The sequence below is a fragment of the Vidua macroura genome, chromosome 2 (genome assembly GCF_024509145.1).
Source record: "Vidua macroura isolate BioBank_ID:100142 chromosome 2, ASM2450914v1, whole genome shotgun sequence".
Taxonomy (NCBI): Eukaryota; Metazoa; Chordata; class Aves; order Passeriformes; family Viduidae; genus Vidua; species Vidua macroura.
Window position 1 is genome coordinate 5,440,713 of NC_071572.1, and position 23,085 is coordinate 5,463,797.

Sequence of the window (23,085 nt, forward strand, 5' to 3'; positions counted from 1 at the left end):
AGGCCCAAGGCATCAAAAGCAGTTGCAAGAAGAAACCTACCCAGAATAAATACAGTTACAACCTAAGCTCATTGTTCACAATAGGATAACTCACACAATTAAAAAGCTTTTATTTTTTTGCAAGAAAACAGACACGGGGGGAAAATTATAAGAAAATGGAAAGCCACACACAGCGCCTGCCTCAGTTTCCCTCCAGCACTGCTGCTTGCTGCCCATCTTGTCTCTCCGTGTCCCCTGTGAGACGCACAGGTGTCAGGGACGTGAGGTGGCATCACCCCAAAGGCTGACCCCAATGGATGGCTGCCAGCTGGGGGCTGCAGCCCCGCTTGTGCTGCTCCTGTAGGATTTGGGACAGGATTCCCCAGCCCAGCTGCCGGCAGCCCGGCGTGCCCAGCACCTGCCCGGGTCAAGGACATGCTGTTCTCTCCCTGCTGGGGAGATAAACGTGGGGCTTATCGCCTTCCCCAGCCGGGCTGCTCCCTGGAAATCTGGACAGCTGCCCCCGAGGGGTCTGGAGAGACAAAGGGTTTCTGTGGGCACACGTGGAGGGGTGATGCTGGAGGATGGCGTGGAGGGGGAGACCTAGAAATTGCAGGGTTTGAGCAAAAATGTGGCTCCAAGCCAGGCTGGTTCATCTGGCTGTGGGTTTTGTGGGCACACAACAGCTCTGGGTGCTGGGCTGAGCCAGCCCTCCAGCTCCGAGGTGAAAGTTAAAAGAGGAGAGTTGGAAAAAAAAATTAAAAAAAAAAAGAAAAGAAAAAAAAAAAAAGAAAATAAACCGATGGGAGGAATTGAAGGAATGAAATGCTTAAGTAAAAACTGCACATTTTGTTGCTTTGTCTCTGTGCTGTTGTGTCCTCTCTTTTGGTTAAATTGGGAACTGCTTATGGCAGCAGTACCCAGTGCTGGCATCACAGCCTGGGATGGAAGTGCAGCCTTTGCATTAGGCTTCTAAGTCAGCTGGTGGAAATGGCAAGAACAAGACATTAGTATGTACACAATTTCCTTCTTTTATTTTCTTTCAGATTTTGGACACTTTAGGTGTTGGATGACCCTTTTCCTTCATACTCTATAGGGAAAAAAATCCCACAGACACACGAGTCATTCTTCTGCCACTGTCTGAATCAAGAGCTGTGGCTCCTTTTTCTAACTTGAAGCAGAAATGTAACTTCCAATAAAGGCACTGAAATTACAGTCCTGCAGATGAAAGTTTTGTACATCCACAGAAGGGTTTTGTCCCAAGGGAAGCTGTACTCACCAGAGAAGTCTCTGCTCTTGCTGCAGACTGACCTGATGTGCAGCTCTGTCTCAGCAATGGGTCATTTCTCTGTGCTCATTTATTTGCCCAGACAACTTTCAAGGGCAGAAGGAGAGTGACTTTCTCTCTCCCATTGCAGGCAGATGTCCTGTGAGATTCTTGCCAGCAACACAGACCCAGCAGGAGGAGAAGCCTGGAGAAACCACTTTTTTGGCTGCATATGAGCCATACTTATCCTTCTCCTCATGGAAAGGGAATTGCATATTTGCTGGTGCCTTCACTGATCTAAGCCCTGAGGTCAGCACCATGTACATGTGAATCCAGGCTGGAACAAGCCCAGGGAGAAGAAAATACCTCAAATTCTATAGTCTGAAAGCCCTAGGTAATTACCTATAGCTCTGTGCCAGCCAGAGTTACTTGGAAGGAGCCACATCCCAACCTCCCATCACGACTGGGGGTGGCCTCACCACACGTGGATGCCAAGCAGGAAGGCAACAGGCCATCCTGAAAGGCTCAGCAGCTTTTCTCCTGCCCCAGCTCTGACGACTTTACCTTCAGAGTTGTGGCAGAGAGATGTGTGCTCAGGGAAAGTGGGCTGGGGCTGAAGCTTCTCTGCTTCTCCTGCTCCAAGACCTCAGCACCTACACTCTTCCCTGGGCACTCTTCCCTGCCTCTTGCAAACCTCTCCCCCTCCATGCCCCATTCCTTCCTCCAGTCCCTCAGTTTCTCAGCCTTTCCCTTGCCAGCACAGCTAGAAATGTTTTGACTTTTGAAAACCCAAAGGGATACAGGGTGAGGGCAATTTCGGTTTGAACTTCTGGTGAAGAACAGATGTAGCAGGAACAAAGTCTGCGATGGAAAGGGCCAAGGAAGCAGCCAGAGGCCAAACTCTGCTTGTTAAGGGGAGGAGAGCTGAACTCTGCCAGCTGGGACTGAGGAGGAAAGACCACATGAGCTGGCAAACCAGAGGACAAACAGCAAGCACCAGAGTTGGAGAGAGGGGAAGGAAGGGATTTCATCTTCTGAGATGCTCTCAGACCTATTCATGGTTCTTATGAACTGATTGACTTTCAGAGAGCAAAGGAGAGATCCCAATGCTCGTGGCAGCTTTTTATTTTTTTTTTTTTCCTTTCTCTTTTCTTCCAGGAAAGAGCTAGGTTGTCTCTCTCCCTTCATCTTTCTACTTCCTTTCTGCTCTTTTTCCTCCAAGATTAGACACGTGCAGCTGCCAGTTCAGGTCGGTCAGAGCAAACACTGCCATCCAACCTTGCCCTGACCTGAACACTTCCAGGAATGGGACGTCTTGTGCCCTTAAGAGAGAAATCAGCATCATGGAGGCAACTGTTTCAAAACTGCAGCACAAATTCTGAGGAGTCTGAACATTTTTGAAATGTCAGAGGGAAAAAAGGAGACAGATGAAATCCAAAGCCACTCAGGGAGAGCTAAAATGCTTGGTAGGAAGCTGTGGTTGTTGGCTCAGCGGTCCTGAAATGCCACATTATCTGCCCTGAGCCCACTCCAGTTTCAGGCGAGGAGCCTGTGTGCAGACACTGACCCTGGGAGCAGCAGTTTGCTGCCAAGCAGGAACTTTCCACTTTCCAAGCCCAAATTCAATTTGCTTATGGCAAAAAAAAAGTAATGCCCCAGCTCAGCAAGGAGCCCAGCCACCCACGAGAGGTGGCAACAGCTGAGCTTTGGGCTTCATCTGACAGAGGGGGCTAAAGCTCTGTCCTTGCAAGCATCTATTGCTGCTGGAGATGGGTGAAAATCTGGCAGAAGCAACAAAAAGGGAGAGCTGTCTGAGAGAATTAGCTCAGAAAAAGTCAGCTAAACAAAGGTAGCCAGGTAGGCAGGTGTGCATATATATGGATATGTATATAAATGAAGGAATTTTATTCAAAGTCCTCAAATTCATGCCCAGACTTGGCATGGCTTTCCCATGACAGCAGCAGCCGACTCCCTGTGAGGTGTGGGTAAGCAGGGCAGCCCTGTCCCACCACACTGTCCCCCAAAGATGGGACAGGTTATTTATGAGGGGCTTTTTGGTGTAAATTCATGGTGGAGTGCCATCTGCTGGGCTCATGCAGGGCTCTTCTGGCACAGGAGAGGAAGAAAGTGAAGAGAAACCCCAGAGAAATGGGTTGTGTCTGTGCTTGGACATCAAACTTCCCTGAGACCCTTCCCCAAGCAGCAGCCACAGCCAGGCTGGCTCACCTTGCAGCTCAGCATGGCCTCTGCAAAATGCTCCATGGAAATGTTCACTGGCTCCCAACAACTCCCAAACCACCTGGGAGAATTTCTGAGGAGTGGATCTAAGCCAAAATCAGGCTAGGGACCATCCTGGTTGTGTGGATATAGCAGCAGCAGACAGTGCCTGGGGATATCCCATGGCAGTAATGCATTTGGTAGCAGAGATATTTCCTTTGTATGGCATGCATGTGATGGACCAGGCCCGTGCCAGGGAGGAGGATGAGCAGGTTTCATATCTTGCCACCTTAACTGTCAGTGTGGGGCAGCTTTGAACCACATCTGAAGGTATCTGCTTCTGTCCAACATCTACTCAGGGAGTAGATGTTTGTTCAGATGTTTGTTCCCCTCAATGTGAAGGCACCACAGCTGAGTGCCTGAAGCAGGCTGTGTGGGTCCCTCCTGTTTAAAATCTCCAAAGGGAAAACCACCTCCCTTTGAGCCATCCCTGCCTGCTGCATCTTCTCTGATTCATCCCAGATGGTGGCAGTTATTGAAACCTGAATCACACTTGCATTATGCTAACCCACCTCTGATTGCAGTGTGAATGAGGAACACAAAAGGAGGAGGGAAAGCAGCAGGAGAGAGCGGAAAGCAAACTGCAAATTAAAGGCAAATCACAAGGTTGGTTTAGGCTATTGTACAAATGAGGGTGGCTCAACTTTCTGCTGTGCTGGGAAACTGAGAGGCCAACCATAGTGCCAAAGATCTTCAGGATAGCAGCTACAAGATCCCTGCTTTTTGTCCTATTAGGGATCCACAATCCTTGTGGATTTCCACTTTTCTGTCCCACCACTGAGGAGCCTGGGAACCAAAGGGGCAAACCTTGCTTAGGGATCTCAGAAAAGGGCTATGAAAATCTAAATCCATGAATGCTTTACCAGCATTCAGTAACCACTAATTCTAGTTTCCTCCGTGAAATACGTCAAAAGTAAGCTTCTCCTCCATCAATCAATCATCTCCCCAAAGTAGGAAAGAGACCTTGACAGCAAAGAATGATTAAACTGAACAAGCAAAAAGCAACACGTCCTTCAGAACAAAGCACGCACTTTCCTGACTGTAGGGTTTTATTCATGTGCTTCCAGCTCACTCCAAACACAAACTTATCACCCTCGTTTTCGTGTGCCAAATCAATAACAGCTTGTGCGGGGATTGCGGAATGCAACATCTGAAAGCCTCTCATACACTTTGCTGAAGTAAAGGACTGATAATAATTAATATCTGCCAAGGACATTCAGCCTTGCTGAGTGATTGCTAGCATGGTTTTCCCCTGGACTGACAGTTTAGACTGAGCCCTTCCAATTTTCCTGGACAGTGTATGCAGAACAGGAGACTTTTCTGCGTTTTTGTGGACAATGCCTGGCAGAAGTTGAAGAAAACATCCCATGAAACCCTTGGACTGAAGAACTTGCTGAGAAATGGGTCTGCACCTCTTCTGAAATCTTCTCCCCAGTTGCACTAGGAAGGCACAGCTTTTCCACCCGTAAGGACATCCGGGCTTGGGTAGGTGAAGTAGCTCTGGACAGGCTTTCAGGTCACAGGGGAGTATCAAAACACTGCGTGCCAGAGGCTGAAGAATTTGTTCCAGATGGTTTCTGCTTCTTGCTCTCATTATTCAACTGCTCTGAGAGGGTTAGAAACCTTAGGAATTACGCCTGGATTGTAAGCTGCCTTTATTCCACAGTCATTCTGGAGCTGATCCTAAAAGCGATGCTTCTGGGAGCAACAAGTCTAATAACATCACACAGCACAGTAGCTGAAGGAAGCAAGAGGGCTGAAGTTCAGCTCCTGGCTCAGCAGCTGACTTTTGTCAGCTCCTCTCAGACCAGAGGAGGCAGGTTTCTGAAACCTCCCCAGTTTTAATTTTTTCCTTGGGCCATCTGGAGCTGGGAGAGCTGCAGAGTCAGAGGGCACAAAGCCCCTCAAAGGCAGCAGTCTCACAGAAGAAGGATTAGCTGGCAGGAAGCCAGGAAAAATAAATGATCCTGTCTCCAAATGCCTTCCAGGTAAATTTAGGATCTTTAACATTTCTCAGCAGGCAGATGTTTTCACTTTATCACTTCAGCTTCAGTTGCTTCTTCAATTTTTTCAGCAGAAATGCTTGTGACAGCATGGGACACACCTCAGTGGGACACAGTATGGAGCAGTGCTCCAGCACTGCCATTTTCCTTGTGGTATTCTCCCTTTCATAAGGCACAGGTGCTCCTTTGGAGGTGCCAGTGCTTATGTTTGGGCAGCTGGAGGAAAGATCTTCGAGCAGATTGAGTTCCTTGGTTTTCCCAGAGCTGTGTGGTCAACCCCAGGCTGTAGGATCGAGATAAGGGATCAGATCAAGCTCTGGCTAAGTGTGATCAACAAGGAAGCTGTAATGGGAAATACATGCCCAGCAGCCAGGGGATGCTGGCAGGATGCAACAGCTCTAGTCCTTGGATGAGTTACTGGTAGAGAAAGCTGCTTGTGGCAGGGCCCAATCTACTTCTTATTCCCAGCAGTCAGGGAGACCAAAATCCAGTCTACACAAATGCAATTTAGTCCATTAGCAGACATCAGAGAAGCTACCTGCCTTGACAAAACCCAGCTGTGTTTCTAATTAAGCAGGGATACCTCAGAGTGTCTGGTCTAGCCACTGCGGCTACAATCCCAAATCCCCACAACAAATTACCTCCCCTTCTCACTGCTAACAGATTTAGCTGTTTATCTATCACTGTTTGCCAAATGCTGGAGGACATCCTCACACAGAGGTGTTATTGGGGCCGCCACCTGAGATTTGTTTGAGCAGGGCTTGTGGGTTTTGGTACGTCGACATAAGAGTCCACTTACAGCCTGAAGGGCAGGAGTTTCTTTTTAAGGGTAAACAGAAGAGGTCGGTGGGAGTTCAGACATCCCTCTCCTTGTATCTCTTTGCTGTTCCTGGCACCAGCAGGTGAAGAGACTTCCCTTTCCTCCTGATTCACAGGCAGAAGTGAAGGCGTGCCACAAGCAGACAGGTGCTCTTGCAGATTGGCTAAGGCAGGCGCTTGATCCAGGGCTGCAAACGAAAGTTGCTTTACCTTAGCTGGATCAGCCTGCTTGTTTGTGCTATGACTGAAGCACTAATACATAATTCCCGGGCTGGAGCTAAACCAGCTCCTGTGGGTATGAGCCACAGCAGAGCCACAGCAGCAGGGAGCTCACTGCCAAACCCTCTGCAAAGCCAGGGAGTGCTCAGGTGGTCAGTCCTGCTGGGCTCCCGGCTCCCCAGGTCCCATCTGTGGACCTGCTCTTGGTTTTCTTCATGAGCAATGAAACAACAGCACATTTCCCTCCCTGGCTGCTTTTTGAAGCCCCTCTCCTTGTTGCCATCCTGCCACCTCAGCCGTGTGTGACAGCTCCAGAAGGCAGTGTCCAGCCACTCTGACCTTCACGCTCGCACAGGCAGCGGCGCAGGGCAACTGCTCTGTGAGGGGGAGTGAAGGAGGAGTAAAAGGAAAGTAAATCCTGATCTGCTCACTCTCAGGTGGATAAGTACTGTGAAACAGTAAAATGACATTTCCAAGGTCCCAAAACACAGCTTGGACCTGGGTGGCAACTGATCTGCAGGAGACGTGGTGACAGTCCCTTTCCTTTCTGCTTAGTTTAAAAATAAGCATTCTTGCCGCTGCAGCAGCAGCACCAGTCAGGCTTCATTGCTTCCCAGCTGTCCAGTTTCACCCTTGCTGGCAGGCAGAGGGATAATCCTGCTGTCATCTGTCCTGCCAGCACCTCTCCTCCTGACATGCTGGAGCTCCTTGCTGCTCCTGGGGTGTCCCATCCTGCTGCCACCACAGTGAGGAGGGTCCTTGGGTGCTGTGACCCTTCCATGAGAGCTCAGAGGGAAGAGTGGAGCGAGTGCTTTGCCAGAACTGATGCAGGGTCCCTGGGCTCCATGTTAACTGGGAGGTGGCTGTTTCCAGCTTTGGCTGCAGGGATGGCTGCGTTGGAGTGGCCTCCATGTAAGGCTGAGCCCTCCATCCCTGCTCACAGAGGGAAAGGGGAGCAACCGGCTGCTGCCCACAGGGCCAAGGACAGACACAGCAGGGACAGCTTGGGAAGAGACCTAGCTTGGGTTTGAGCTTGGCTGAGGCTTGGCATGAGTGCCTTCAAGGGAAAAGCCACGTGCTGCTGCAGCAGGTGGTGGAGCTGGTAGCAGGATGATGGCATCTTCCTCCATGCCAGGCATACTGGCAGGTGCCAGTCACTGCAGTAAGGATGCTGAGCTCCTAGGTAGAACATGGAGCACCAGCAAACCTGGGTTTCTGCCTCCCTGTACAACAGGGTAAACATCCCCTTATTCTCAAGCTGTGTTAATGGAAATATAGGTTGGATATTAGGAAAAAGTTTTTTACAGAAAGGGTGATAAAGTTCTGGAATGGCTGCCCAAGGAGGTGGTGGAGTCACAATCCCTGGATGTGTTTAAAAAAGCCTGGATGTGGTGCCAGGGTTTAGTTGAGGTGTTGGAGCTGAGTTGGACTCGATGATCTTGAAGGTCTCTTCCAACCCAGTGATTCTGTGATTTTGTGAACTCACAGGTGCCTCAGCTTGGAAACCCAGAGGCACAAAGGATTTGGAGTCTGCAGGAGATGAAGGGGGGCTGGATAAGAAAGAACAGAGCAGCAGGGACATGGACTGGCTCTTGGGAAAGGAGGCAGAGCAGGCAGGGGTAGCTCCTGGCAGGGGCATGACCTGGGGTGGGTGGAAGTGCTGACTGCAGGAGGCTGGGGCCACAGGGTGGACAAGGACAGAGGGGACACTGGATGAGGAGACAGAGTGGAAATGGCAAGCAGGGCACATTGAGGGACTTTAAGCAAGGGCTGGGGCCGGGAGAGGGGAAGGGCTGAGTGCAGAGGAGGACAAGGACTGCAGAAGGTGAAAGGTATGCAATGGGGACAAGGGAAGGCACTGGCAAAAACAAGCCTTACCCTTACAAAGAACGTTTTCTTTTTTTTTTCTGTTAAAGCCTTTTTATTTCAATGGCTATTCATTTTTTCTCCTAGCTTTCTCTGCCCATTCTTCCCCTCCTGGTCCTTGACCCTCTTGGTAATTCCCCTTCAGTGTTTGCTAATTTTCTGTCTCTTGCTCTGCCAGCAGGACTGTCATTGCAGGCATTGTGCCGTGCCCGCTGTGGAAGGATGTGGAGGTAGCAAACAGTCTGCACCTACAATACAAAGGCTGCTCTGACCTGTGCTCTGGCAAACAGCTCAGAACTCCCTGCCCGCAATTATCCTCTGGTTCTTCTCTCTGTCCTCTTCCATTCCTCCAGCCTTGCTTTTCCTGTGCTTTTCCGCAGCCTGGCTCCTCTTCAGCTTCATTCCCCCACCTTGAGCTGAGTCTATCCCTATCCCTGCCATCACTTGCAGCACTTCTCCCCCTCACCCAGGCCAGGGAAGGGAGTGGTGTGACAGGGAGGACGTGAAGAGCATCCACTGCAGATCTCTGTGGTCATGGCTGAGGTCAGGGAGCCAAACATTTATGGTTTGCGCGTGGGTGTTATATAAATAACAGCAATTATTCACTGTCAAAACCTCACAACTGAGCCAAAACTCAGCCATTTTTTCTGGACTGTTCACAGAGGCTGCTACTTCTAAAGGCTCACTTGCAGCCAGACTTTAGCCTTCCTCTCACAGATGTAGGGTTCTTACTGCTATTAAAGAAGTCACATTTATAGTCAACTTGTCACACCATCCTCTCCTGCCATGAGAGCTCTGATCCTGCTGTCTATGGTCCCAAAAAACATATTCATTTTTTTCTGTGAATATGTGAATTTGTGATTTTTTTCAGCCTGTTACAAAGTGGCAACAGTGGCCTGAAAGTGCATGAGCACAACAGGGTATCGCTCCTGGGTCTGTTCAGGGCATTTGGAGGGCTCCCACTGAAATGAAGGGAAGCATCTCCCCATTAACTCAGCAGGTTTTAGAGCTTCTTGCACTGAGGTGTGCCAGCCTCTTGTACTGCTCATCCTTTTGTTTATGAAATCCTGTGTGGATAAGAAACTGTATTTTGACTACACAGGAGGAAGTGTCCAAAATGTTTGAGTAGTTTCAGTGGAGGCAGTTTCAGTGGTGCCTCATTTCCTTCCTTTGGACTGGAGATTTGGAAATGGCATTGGCTCTTCAAAAGCCAGTGAAACCTACCTGCAGCTGGGTTCACTGGGTAAGCAGCAAATGCTTCAAAGGGTGACAGAAAGCCATCAGGAGTTGTGACACCTTCTAATGACCCTTCACTTAGCCCAGGTGCAAGGTGGAGGGTGGAGTTCCTTCGTTATACCTAGATCCCCAGGAAAATCCCTTAGTAATCCCCATCCATACACCCTGTGCAAGAGCGCTCCTCCATCCTCCTTCTGCCATCACATGCAGAGTAATCCTCCTTTTCCTGCGTCACCCCTTTGGTGATCCTTCTTATTCTGCAGGATCACATGCACAGCGACCTCCCCCTCACACTCACTGGGCTGGGGAGAACAAAACCCTCCCCTTCTACACGTTGCAAAGAAAGCCTCTTTGGTTCCCCCCCCCCCCCCCAGGAGTTTAGATCCCCTTTCTTTCACCTTGATGCCACAAAACCCCTCTTCTCTGAGTGGCACCAACTGCAAAGGTGGTGTTTGTTGGCTTTTCCAGCTGACTTTTGCCAGCTCTTTGCCTCGATAACCTTTCCCACCCACCCTCCTGCTCCTCCGAGGCTGTGAGCAAGGCAGAACTGCGTTTTCTCCTCTGTCACAGCACGGAGACACACTGAAAGGAGAGAGCAGGACCAGGTAGCCCTGCCAGCACCCCCCTGTCCTCGTGCCCTTGCAGCACACAGAGGGCTTTGTGCTCCAAACCAGGGTGCTGCTTACTCACAAGGGAAGCCTGTGCAAGCTTGTAGCCTCAGGTAAAGAGCTGCATTTTTTCAGGGTGAGAAACAGAGGGGCAAAGCAAGAGAAAATGTACTGTGAGACTGCCTCCCTCAGTACATAAAGTCCCAAAATGTCAGGCTTCACAGACCCTCTTTCTCCCCACAGTGTCACAAACCCCACTGCAGCCAGCACAAGTCCTGAGTGCCCAAGGAAATAACTCTAAGAATTCACCAAACAGCTGACCAGAGGAGAATAACTGAGCTCAAAAGCTGCTGGCTTCTAGATCATTGATATCTTGTGACTCCAGTGGGGCAGCAAAATTGGGACAGAGATGATAAAACCCAAAAGTGATGGTGGTTTGCTTATCTTTCCCTTCCTCTCCCCAACACCCATACAAGAGCCTGTCTGTGCCTCTCCCAGTGCAGTCTCTCATTGGGTGGAGATGACTTAATCCAGAAAGGGTGATGAGAAGGAGAAAGATTTAAATCAAACCCGATTACTGGGGCTTGATAGGCTTCCCTGGCAAGCTGTTCTGGGACTGACCCAAAAGTTGTCAGCTCACTGCCTGCTCCCTTGACAACGCTGTTCAGGAGCCTTATGAAATGCAGGCGTCCTCTGAAAGCTCTTCTCAGCTGCAAAAACCTTCCCCCAGCAATGGGCAAGTGGGCACCAAGGGTCACCAGGAGTGTGAGGAGTGTGTGGCTTTGAGGCAGCCCTTTGGCTATTGCTGAGCAGAAACAGCTCCATGAGTGCTTTGTCTGAGACTCCAGAAATGTCATCCTCTCACTGCAGCTTTGGGAGTAATCCACTCCAGCCTGGCTGTGAGATAATCCTGCCAAGCCACTCCAGGTGCTCAGCCACCATTCCTGATGTTGAGGCTCTCCCAGGCCATGTGGATGGCTCGTGGTGGCCACAGGGACCTCAGGGCAGGCACCAGGCAGGATCCAGCCTGTAGCCACTCCTCATCCTGGAGAGTGGGGTCTGGCCTGGGGCTTAGAACAGGGAGAAGGTGTCACTACATCCCTGTCATTGGCTATTGCAGACACCACCCTCCACGGCAGGCATGTCCCTCCTGGCAGAGGCAGGAAGCAAACCCCTAACTTTGGAGCTCACAGAGATTATGGAAGGGGTGGTAGGAGATGGTTATGACTGTAGCAGAGACCTAAGCTCAGTGGCTTGGAGATCACATCCAGTCTCCTGCAGGAGGAACACATGTCTACAGGCACAACAGGAATGGCAGAGGGACAAGCCCAGGGGAGTTGCAGAATGCTGCAGTGGGAAAGTTCTGGGTCTCAGACGCAGCTACAGCAAGGTCAGCTAACACTGGCCAACACCTGAACCCCCCAGGGGGAATACAGGCCATTAAAAGTGACAGAGAAACACTTCAGACATGATTTTGAAATGAGCCGATTATGCCCTTCTTCTTACTCAACTCAGCCATAAACACAGCTATGAAATCAGATTGTGTTATAAATAATTTTTTTTAAGAAGGCACTGGGCTAAAGCAGCATGAGTTATTTATCCTTATTAAAAATGGAGAGTTATAAAGTAAAGCTGTAATAATATAACAAAAACATTGACTAATATCTGTGAAAAATTTGGAGGGCCAGAGAGAGAATGAGCTATTGTACTTTGTGGCGGGTGGGGTGCTGGTGAAGTGTTTGTGGTTAGGACAAAGACACTGAATTTTGCAAGCAGTCAATGAGTTTTAGGGTTTGCTTTCTGCGGGCTTCCTGCACCAGTGAGGAAATTGTTCATGCTCAAGAAAGGCAGACTTTTATTGAACTCACTAGAGTCTCTTTTGAGGGTCTGCTTTTCTCCTCTTTCTTTCTCTCCTTTCCATTACACCGTGCCATTGATAAGATATATTTTAATATTGCAGAAAGAATAGCAGTGACAAAGAGCTCCTTGTTTTCAGGCTGTATATAAAGCTCTTCCTGCAAACCCAACAACACTTGCCATGTTACCTTGCTGAGCTGGCTTTGTGCACGGGAGCTGGTGAGACCTGGCTGAGGAAAGGCTGCGTCCGTGAAAACCTCAGTGAAGTAAAAGTTCAAAGGAGGAGAAGGGAATGGGCGATAAGAAAGCTTCAAATCTTCGTTTAAAAGGAAAAGAAAATCTGATTAAGATGTGCTGGCTAACTGAAAACACATGAGCCTGAACATCAAAAGGTTCGTAATTCGTACACGTGCTGTAGATAATTATCAGTTTAACTTGATACTTCCCACAGCGACAGAACTGACGTCAGGCGGCTCTGGCGACCGACTTTCAAACCAGCCCCTGACACCGAGTGAGGACCCTGATGTTCCTTTCACTGTCCCTTGTGGCCCTGTGTGCACGTGCCTGCCAAAAACCTGCCTGGATCCCCTCCTGGCTGCCCTGAGACCCACGAGAGACCAAGAGGGGAGGCAGTGCCTCTCCAGCAGCTCTGGACACTCCCACTGCAGAGGACCTCTGGTAGATCCCCTGTCCTGAAGTGAAAGGGCAGTGATAGGGAACCTAATTTTAATTGAGAATCTGTCAAATCATGGCCTAGAAAATAAATGTCAGACTCTGCTTCCTCCCGTCCACTGCGATCTGGGGATGGCTGCAAGCTGGCTCCTCCAAAATTGCTCCTGTGCTGCCAGGCAGTGAGGTACAAGGGGCAGCTGGTGGCCCATTCCTGCCCTGGCTCTCCTTTCCCTGCTTGGCTGGTGGGAATGGTGCAGCAGGGCCAGGCCTGGGGACACCAGGAGCCACACACACAACCTGGCTGCCCCGCGGCCGCTGCGCTCCCGTGGCGCAGCTTGGAGCTGATCTTGAAACTCCCTGCGTATTTCCGAAGCCAGAAGGTCGGGGCAGAAGGTGGGTAATGAATCCCAGATTTTTCCAAGAGAGTCATGTGTAGCATAAGAATAATGTGACTTCAGGGAATGGCAAAGCAAAGCATTTTCCTTCCGTATCCAGGAGACTTCTGTTGAGTCCCAAGCCCTCCCCAAGAGCTGAAATGCCCTTCTGTCTGCCTGTCCACGGGAGAGAGAGACAGACAGAGACAGACGGAGACAGGGCGTAGGCAGGGGAGAGGTCATGTTTTTGTTACAGGGAAAAAATTCAAAAGCCTGCTGGTGAAGTACTCCTAATCCCTGTGACTCTTTGTATGGTGGAGTTGGGAATTTTCTCGCTCTCTCTCCACATGAGTAGCCCCATGACTGTTTCCTTTCATGAAAAGCTCCGTGTGCCTCATCCACAGCCCCAAGACCACCTTCTCTACATTCTTTTTTAATTTAAGGGTTTTATTCCTTTGAGGGAGGAGAGGGAAAACAATAAGAATTACAACTAAGCCCCACACTGGGCACTCTGTCATTACCCCATCCTTGTGGAACATGCTTTTTTTTCTTCTTTTTTTTTTTTTTTAATGCACTTAAGCATTTATTTAGTGGACAGCAAATGGCATGTGAGGCTTTGAGGTCTAGGAGGAATGAAGCCCAACCTGCAAGATGCTCTGGTAAGTCAATTGCTTACAGTAAGCACAGCAATCCACTAAACATCCTTCTGAAGGCTCCTGAGGATCAGTTTGAGGCCAGTAAAATAGCCAGGATTTTTGTGTGTGGAGAAATACAGTTACAAAAACTCCCTCCTGTCTATGCCAAGCTTGAAATGCAGGCAGGTAACACCTTGAGAGAAAGCCAGTTCACTTTTTAGCAAAGTGGATTCACACTCTGTTGAATATTAGACACACACAGCCTGACCTCCCTTCCCTGGAAGTTCAGTTCTGTCCCACTTGGTGATCAATCTGACTTCAAACAGCACAAAGTACCTTGTGTTTATTTTAGCAAAATGAGCTCCAAACACAGAATTTAAACCTATTCCTACAATGCTGTTTTAATTGCCTCAAAATGCTGACAATAAATTTACATTTTAATTAAGGTTAATGAATTATGCATGACTGTGAAGCACTTTCTGTATAAGTAGAAGATGAACACAGAGACAGGTATGGTGTGGATTGTAGGGATTTATCCTGACAGTACAGGGAAAAGGCAATCATTTAGGAAAGAGATCACTCCAGGCAGGCAGCAAAGAGTGAAAATGGTCCTGTGACAAGATAAATGTTGTATTATGATGCCTGAGAACTGAGTCCAGCTTCTCTCTGTCACAACAACACAACGCTGGAAAATCACATCACTGGAAGTTTACCCTTCCTGAACACATTTGGGTTGTATATGTAGGAAAAGTGATGGCAAAATGCAAAATATCTGCCATTCCCAGCAGGGACATGCAAACACCAAAGTGACTGGTGGTGTTGCAGACTCCCGGGATTTTGCCATGTTTTGGCAGTTCATCTGTCACAAGTGTCACTTATCCCCACATAAAACCATAGCACTGCTCTGAGGAGGAGGAGACAGGAGGAAGTCAGATTTTCTGGATGCAATATGCCATTGTGAGTACATGCAGACAGGAATCTTGGAAAATTAAACCACTGAGGGACACCCTGGACCTCCACTGGATGCTTGATTTGTGACTACTTTGGGGATGTTTTACATCAGGAGTTCTTAGCAGCAGGAGGGGGAACAGAGCATGACTGTGAAATTATTTGAGATTTCTCCACCACTTCTGCCTCTCAGAGCTTTGACCTTCAAAACAGTTTCTGTTTTCAAGCAAAAAGATGTGAAAGGCAAGAAAAAATATTAAAACCACCAAGGCAAAAAACCCAAATAATTGTGTCAGATTGGCACCACCCTGTCTTTGTGTCAAACTAATTTGACTGAGTTCCTTGACTTTCATATTTTAGCTGTTTGCTTTGGCGTGGTGATAGCAATTTCCTTCTTCAGCTGCAGTGGGATGAGTGCTCCAGCCCTTCTTGGTGTGCTGCTGGAGGCATCACCCTCTCACATCCTTGTCTGAGGGGGCACAAGGATACCTTGGAGATCAGAGAAGTGGCACTTGAGCCTCGTGGTGAGGATGGGTTGGGACCTTGGCATGGACAAATGGATTTTGAGTGCCTTGTTGGTGAATATATAAGATCAGAAACAAAATGAAGGAAAGCAGTTTTAGTCTCCTCTTTCACCCTGCTTTACACAAATGGAAGGCTTGACAGGTCTGATACTAACAGCATATGTAGCTTCTGTTATCCAAACCTGACTGAAACCAAAGAAATGAAGGATTTACTTCAGTACAGAAGTGTGGGAAGCATTTTAAAATAATTTAAAATGTGAGGGGAAGCCAAAATTGAATGTTACTGTTACTTTCAACTTTAATATGGTGAACTCAGCAAAAACGGAGCTCAGCACCACAGGACTTATCCAAGTTGTGAGTCCTGCACCAGGAGCACTGGCTTCTCTCCTTCTCAAGGTACACAGCGTAAAGCTGCTGCATCATTCCAGACAAGGTGTTCTTAGGAAGTTGTAGGAAGTAGTGAGGATGTTGTATGGAAGATGGCCAGAATTTGGGCACTGCTGCTACCTCGTGGCCCATTTAAAATTATCTGTAATGGCAGCCATGCCTTACTGGCAAAACCAAACCTTGTATTTTTATATGTTGCAAACAGACATAAGATCCTTTGCCAACAATTCTGTCCTAAAGCTCCACAAATCAACTCCAACAATGAGGACAGTTCATGATTGAAGAGGTCTGAATACATGATAATTCAATAAAGTATTACAAAAGACTTCAGAGAGCTTTGTTATTCATTTCCACATGCATCAGCTCATCAACAACTCTAAAAGTTTTATTTGTGGATACTTTTTACTAAGCATACAGCAGTTATTTCTTTAAATTAAATAGCTACAGGATACTATCTATTAACTTCATATAGGCCACTGAGTAGCCACCAGTAGAAATTTTTATCTGTTTCTAACCTTATCTGAAGTCAAGCTCATGACCTTGAAGCATGTCAGTTTAGTCCTTAGCCAGCTCCCTCAGTGAGACTCTGTGCTTGTTTCTCTTTTCCTCCTTGAATTTTCCTTTGTGTGTGTGTGTGTGTGGTCCTGGTGACATTGAAGAGCAGTTTTAACTGCTTCAGCCAACAGAAGGTAATGTCCCTAATGTCCCTTTTGAACAGTTGCTCTCCTCGAGGCTGGCTATGAAAACTCCTGAAGCTTTTGATGATGGAAGTGGTGGGAGGTTTCAACATCTCTCTGCTCCTCCACAAACCTCAAGGTGATAAGTTACTTTTTGATATCAGTCAGAGTCTTCTGGGCTTCTGCCATGAAGAAAGCAAAAAAAACCACCCATCCACTTTGAGCTGCTGATGTATTTGCCTTTGTTTTGCTCTTTAGCCAAACCCTCCAGCACCACAGGGGAAGGTTTGACTCACACCACTGTGACTCTGCATTTCACACAGCATAGTCCATTTGGTTATTGTGGTTTTACTTGAAGCAGGCCATGGGGAAGAATCAAGCTCCTTCCTTCAGAGACAGAGAAATCCCTCCAGTCTGAGCAGGCTTAGCCAAAGGGAGAGGAGCCTGTCTGTCACCTTCTGCGCAGCTCCAGGTGTGGAGGGAGCCTGCAGGACACTGCTGTAATGGCCTTCACATCTCTTGATCCTGAAATGCCTCAGAAGATCTCCAGGTGAGCTGGGTTTTCAACCCAAAAAGATGGCATTGTCCAAAAGCTCCTTGAGCTCTGCCAGGCTGGTGCTGTGACCACTGCCCTGGGGAGCCTGTTCAGTGCCCAACCACCCTCTGGGGGAAGAACCTTTTCCTGATATCCAACCTAAACCTCCCTTGACACAGCTCCAGGCCATTTCCTTGGGTCCTGTCACTGTCACCACAGTGCAGAGATCAGTGCCTGCCCCTCCTCTGCCCCTCATGAGGAAGTTGTAACTGCAGTGAGGTCTCCCCTCAGCCTCCCCTACAGCTGAACAGCTGTACCTGCCTGTGGAAGGGAGTTGGATGAAGTGATGTTTGAAGGTCCCTTCCAACCCAAACCATTCAGTGACTCTATAAATGACTCACACTTCCATGACTAGGGAAGGAGTACAAGAATTAGATAAACAGATAATAAGAGAATCTGGAAGAAAACAGAGTTTCTAATGTAACCAGGCAAAAAAAAAAAAAAAAAAATTAGGATGAGGTGAAAGGCATTTCAAGTATCTGGGCTCATTAAGAGCATGTGCTCAGTGGAGAGAGTGTGGCCAAAACAACTGGAAAACTGCAGGACACATTTCCAGCTATAAGGAAACTCTCAACAGAGTGAAACTGGAAGCACCCAGATATCCAAGATAGTTATACTTGTGGCTGAGAGAGACTGAAAGAAAATATTTGAGAATTTAACTAAACTGCCAGGTTGGTACAAATATATTTCTTGGCTGGGGAAAAAGAAATCCCACACCTAAATCTTTCATGGAAGTACAAGCACAACCTAATATGAATTATAATTCTTTTAATGAAGCCAAAGGGAGACATTTAAGGAGACAAAACTCATACCAGTTTTTGTGTGCTTGTGCTACAGCAAAGCAGGAAGAGGCCCAAGGCATTTGACTTGTCACACATGCCACAGATATTACACCAAGTCAAAGGAAGATTATCATTAAAATAACAGAAGAAAATGAAAGATAGATTTGTTCACATTCTTTTGAGAAAGCTGAGCTTATTCCAGGATATTGCTTTAACTGTACAGAGGCAGCCCAACCAAGAGCCCCAGCTAAGCAGGGCTTTCAGCCCTGTTCCTGGCACTTGTGATGTGCCAGGCAGAGCCATTTCCAGCCCAGCACACCCCTACAGGCACCTGGGCTGCAGCTGTCTCACTGCCACCTTTGCTGTACTCATTCCAGTGAAAGGTGTCCCTGGACATGGCAGGGGGTTGGAATTGGCTGATCTTTAAGGCCCCTTCCAACCCAAACCATTTTATGATTCTTTTTTCTTCCTAGATAAACCTGATGTTCTTCACCAGGGACCTCCTGCTGACAGGGTGCTGCTCCCCACCTGCCCCAGATCTGCCATCCCCATCTCCCTCCATGTCCCTCCACATCCCTACAAATGCCTCCATGTTCCTCCACCTCCCTGGGCTGCTCCACCCTGGGAAAAGGAGGGACCATTAAATCAACTGCTCTGCTGGGACTGTGCTGCTTTTATCTTTTCCTTTCTGCAAAGATCAGGGAGAAATGCCAGGAGCAGCCAGCGTCACCCTTGCCCCGGGGGCGGGGTACTCCCCCTTCCCGATGTGCTTGTGGAGCTCAGCAGTGGCAGCTGCCCAGCAGGATCATCCCTTGCAGATCCTGGCACTGGGATCTGTTCCTGGTTTTGGTCTCCCAGTCCTCAGAGTGGTGTGCACCTGTAGTGAAGATGAGGAGCTGGGAGGTGGAGCTGGTGGGAAGAGATACAAGCCAGTGTGCAGCATGCCAGCTCAGAGGGACACAGCTCAGCCCAGCAAAATCAGATGCAAAATAACTCATTTGTCCAGAGATAACCAAGCAGATGAAGGAGAATGGGCTGGTTAGGTCTGGAGTCCAAGGAGAGAAATCAGACATGAGAGTTGCACTGCCCTTTGTATCCCATGTGGAGAGAGTTCTCATCCTAGTACTTACTTATCACCCTCTCCCTGAATGTCTCCTTCAAGCAGCGACAGGAATGAGAGTGAACCAAAAAGAGAGACAAAGTTCTGTGGAAAAGGGACACAGGGGTGGTCAGGGACAGGGGGAAGCTGAGCCTCCAAGCTGCAAATGGAGCACTCGGGAGATGGTTGCCCGCAGAGGCAGGTGCAGGTGATTCCAGCAGGGACAGCAGGGATAAAGCAAGAGAAAGGGAAGGAAAAGCACTGTGTGCTTAACAGGATTACCCTGCACTGAGGAGTTCCCCAGCTAAATAAACCCTGCTACAAAGCACACATTGGGGTTCTCACCTTGTCCAATTTCCCAAATTTGCCAAACCTGTGGTATTTCTGGAAAAAGGCACAGAAAGCATGGGAACCACAGCAGGCACGAGACAATGTGAAGAGTGAGCAGAGGCTGAAAGCAGCTACACCACCACACCATTCCTAAAATTCAGAGTCATTCCCTTGAGGCCTCTAAGGGGTGGGATTTATTTTTTTTTTTTTCAGACTGAAGATGCTGTTTGTCAATGGTCATTGCAATGCTCAGCTGCATTTCTGTCCCTGCATTTCTGCTGGGACACGAGCTGGAAACAGAGCTCTGACTCCTCAGGTGGTGTTGGAGGCACATCTGGGTTCAGTGTCACCCACCCTGCTCACAGAGGGTGTTAGAGCTCTGAACTGGGCTGATATTATCCTGTGAAACAGGGAATTGTACAGGTACTGCACCATACCTCTCTCCTCCTTGCCACACACCTTTCCCAGTTCCCTTCCATTTTTGTACCAGCACTTACAGGGAAGAAACTGAATTGTCTAACCCAGACTTGCACTCTGAATTACAAGGGGATCATGTCAACAAAGTCCAGGAGAGAGGAACAGAGCAAGGGGAGGTCCTGAGGTGCTCAAGAATTGGAAAATTAGAGGAACAGAGCAGACAGAGCTCCTGAGATGCTCAGGAATTGGAAAATCAGCAGTGCACAGTTTCTGGGAGCATGAACAGGACTACCTGGAGAGCACAGGAGCCACACACTAAGAGCTGCCTGTGCTCTGTAGACCTCTGTAAGGGACTCCTGAACTTGAGTCTTTTCAACACTGTGGCTCTTTTCAGACAGTGCCTGGAGGGGTTGTCTCAGCCCAGGTGTTAATCCACAGAAATGCCAAACCCAGCTCTGATTCTGCACTGGGAGAAGGGAGTGGTGTGAGGGATGTGGGCTCAGGGAAGGACTCTCAAGGCTCCTTCAAAGGAGATCTGCTCCTTTGGTGTTTCACAGCATAGCAGGGCCTGTACAAGTGACTCCTGTGGTAGAGGGCATCTCCTGCACATTAAAGCCCTCCCTGTACCAGGCCATGCAGATTGCAGTGTAGACATCCTTTTCATCATGGGGGATTTTCTTACCTCCACATCTCCCTGTTCTGCTGAGGCATTTGAGCTCTCCTATTTAATTCCCAATCAGAACTAAAAGGAGCAGAAGACAGAGAAGACAGGACAAAAGTCTAAACAGCCCCTGTGTAAAAATGGATGTGTAGATAAAGCATCTTGATATTGGGAGGTGGGGGGAAGAGAATGCAGGAAGGAGATGTGCATATGAAGCTGTCAGATGAACAGAAACCAAGAGGGATGGGAGGAGCAGGGAGCAAGAGTGGCTTTGTTGAGGGGAGCTGGTGAGAGTCCTGGGAGCAGGGTGGAGCAGGCAGGGGGTACAAAAGAAGTTTATGGGGTGAAGGCATCCCTGCTGTGGGAAGCCAGGTAGGTCTGCAGCCAAATGTGGCACACACAGACCTGTCCAAGACACACACGGGCAAATATCAGCCACTAGAGAGGAGCCTTGGCGTATGAAAGTCCCTCTGAATTTTGCAGTGGAGCTCAATGAGAACCAAAGCTGGATCTTCCTCATATTTTTGCAGGAATGTTCAGGTTCCTTTAGGCCACAGACCCTGGTGCAGAGTAGTGGGAAGGCTCTTGCTTGCTTGCTTTAAACTAGAAGCAGTTCCAACAGCACAGAGCCTGGTGTGGACAGCAGAAACTCAAGGACTTACACTGAGGGAGGGAATTTGGTGGGACAGATGGAGGCACTTTGAGTCCTGCAGGAGAGAAGTGTTGCAGGCTGTTGGCCTGAGATGGGAAAGGCTTTGGGGCTCTGCTGCATCCTGCAGGGAATATACAAGAGGAAAAGGTGAAGAAGGCTCTAGAAATGGCTTCCTCCAGGAAGGTGACAGATTTCTGGAAGGGTCTCTCCGTCCACAAGCTGTCCTTGCTTTTCTACACCAATATTAGAAGGAGCATTGCACAACCTTGTCCCCAGGCCCTGCTCCCTACCCTGGCCTCTCCAAGCCTCGGGCATGGCAGGCTGATGGGGAGGCAGCTGGCCCAGCCCCTGTTCCACACAGCAGGACACTTTCCAGTCAGACAAGCCCTGACCCATCCGATAGCACACAACGCTTTCGCTTTGCGAATTACTCATGGCATTTCCTGTAAACACCATCAGCACCTACGGGCTGTGAGCAGGGAAACACAGTGACATTATAAAATGCCTCCTGAAAGGGCAGCCCTGCCTCCTTTTTTCCATTATTTGCTAGTTTCCATGTTTGGGAGAGCTAGAAGTTGGAGCAGGGAGTGGAGTGTGGGGAAATCCAAGGTTGCCTGGGAGGAGGGCAACCTTATCAGAACCTCAGGACAGAACTTTCCAAAGCTGTCCAAAACCTTGGCATGGAGCATTTCTTTCCCTAGAAAACTTTGGATAAGAAAAGATGGGGAGTGCTCTGATTGCTTACCAGTTTCCCATCCAACTTCTGTACACAATGTGCCTGAGGAAAAAAATGCTTGTGGTCTAAATGTCAGGATAGAAAGCAAGCCTGAAGAGGACATACAGGCAAACAGAACTGCAATCTAAATAAAACATTACCAATCTCCATGCTTGAAAGTTCCCCAAATGGAGCCACTAGATTGAAAAATGACTTAAGTATTTCGCTTTGAAAAGGAACGAGAAAATAGGCAAACAAAGACACCTCAGCTTCCCATCAGGTCTATTTGTCTTCTGATATCTTTGTTTTCAGGTTCACTGGGGAGGGGCTCAACCATCTCCCTAGGACTGTGACATGTAGAAACAGCATAAAAATTGACGTCTCAGATTGTCATGTGACCACAAACATCCAGGCATTTAGAAAGCAACAAACATCACAAGATTCAGAATTCATCATAAGAGCGAGGAACCATCACGTAATTTGCCACCAGCACAAAGCAAAGCTGACTGACAGTGTCACCTTACACTGGCATAAACTAATGAATTGCTGTAAAAACAGGCTCCAAGGACTTTTGAAAGTCGAGCTGATTTTCCCCTGGTTTGTTTTATGGTGTCCTCAGTCAGGACAAGGGGAGTCACTTTGCCAGGAGGTTTATAAAGATCCATTTTTTCCCCTCAAAGGTTCACAGACCAGTGTGTGATGGGGTCCAGTAAAGGGCTTGACAGCACCAAAGGAATGAGCCAAAAAGATATGTAAAGACTGGACATAAATTATTGATCTGGACTGGATAGAGAAAAAGACAAAAGAATTATCTGCATGATGCACTGTCACAAAAAATGTGGAAGTTAAATAGACACAGGCAGCTAATTCAACCTGGCAGGTTCTGGGGCTGTGCTGGGGCTGTGCCAGAAGGATTGGTGCCATCTGGTCCACGGCTGTGATGGGGGTTTCGATTAGAGGAGGAGCACTGATGGATGGATCATGCCAGGGCAGATGCAGGGCAGGGCAGATGCAGGGCAAGAGCAGGGAGACACTCCAAGACACACTCAGGTGGCAGCACATTTGGAATTATTTTGGAATGAAATATCCAAGGCTTAATTTTATTGCAGATTTCTGAGCCCATTTCCACTGAGTTCCATCCTTTTCTAAGAAGAGTCCAAACCCTCCTTCTGCTGCCCACCACAAGGGAGTGTGGTGGTCTCTTATAAGAGTCCCAATACACTTTTTCAGACCACAGCAATTTGAGACAATCCCAGGGGGAATTTCTGATACTCTGCTCCTGCAGATTAACATGGAAAAGGGGAAAAGATTCCTCTAGTAGAGAGGAAGACTAGTTAATCTATATTTCTAAACATCCAAGAACCTGAATCTGTTCTGACTCAGCAGGATCAAAATATCTGTATTTGGGCAGGTTGGGTTCTCAGCCCAAACCTCCTGCTTCCTCTCCAAAGCCCCTGTGCTCCCACACACAGTTTTGTGGGGGATG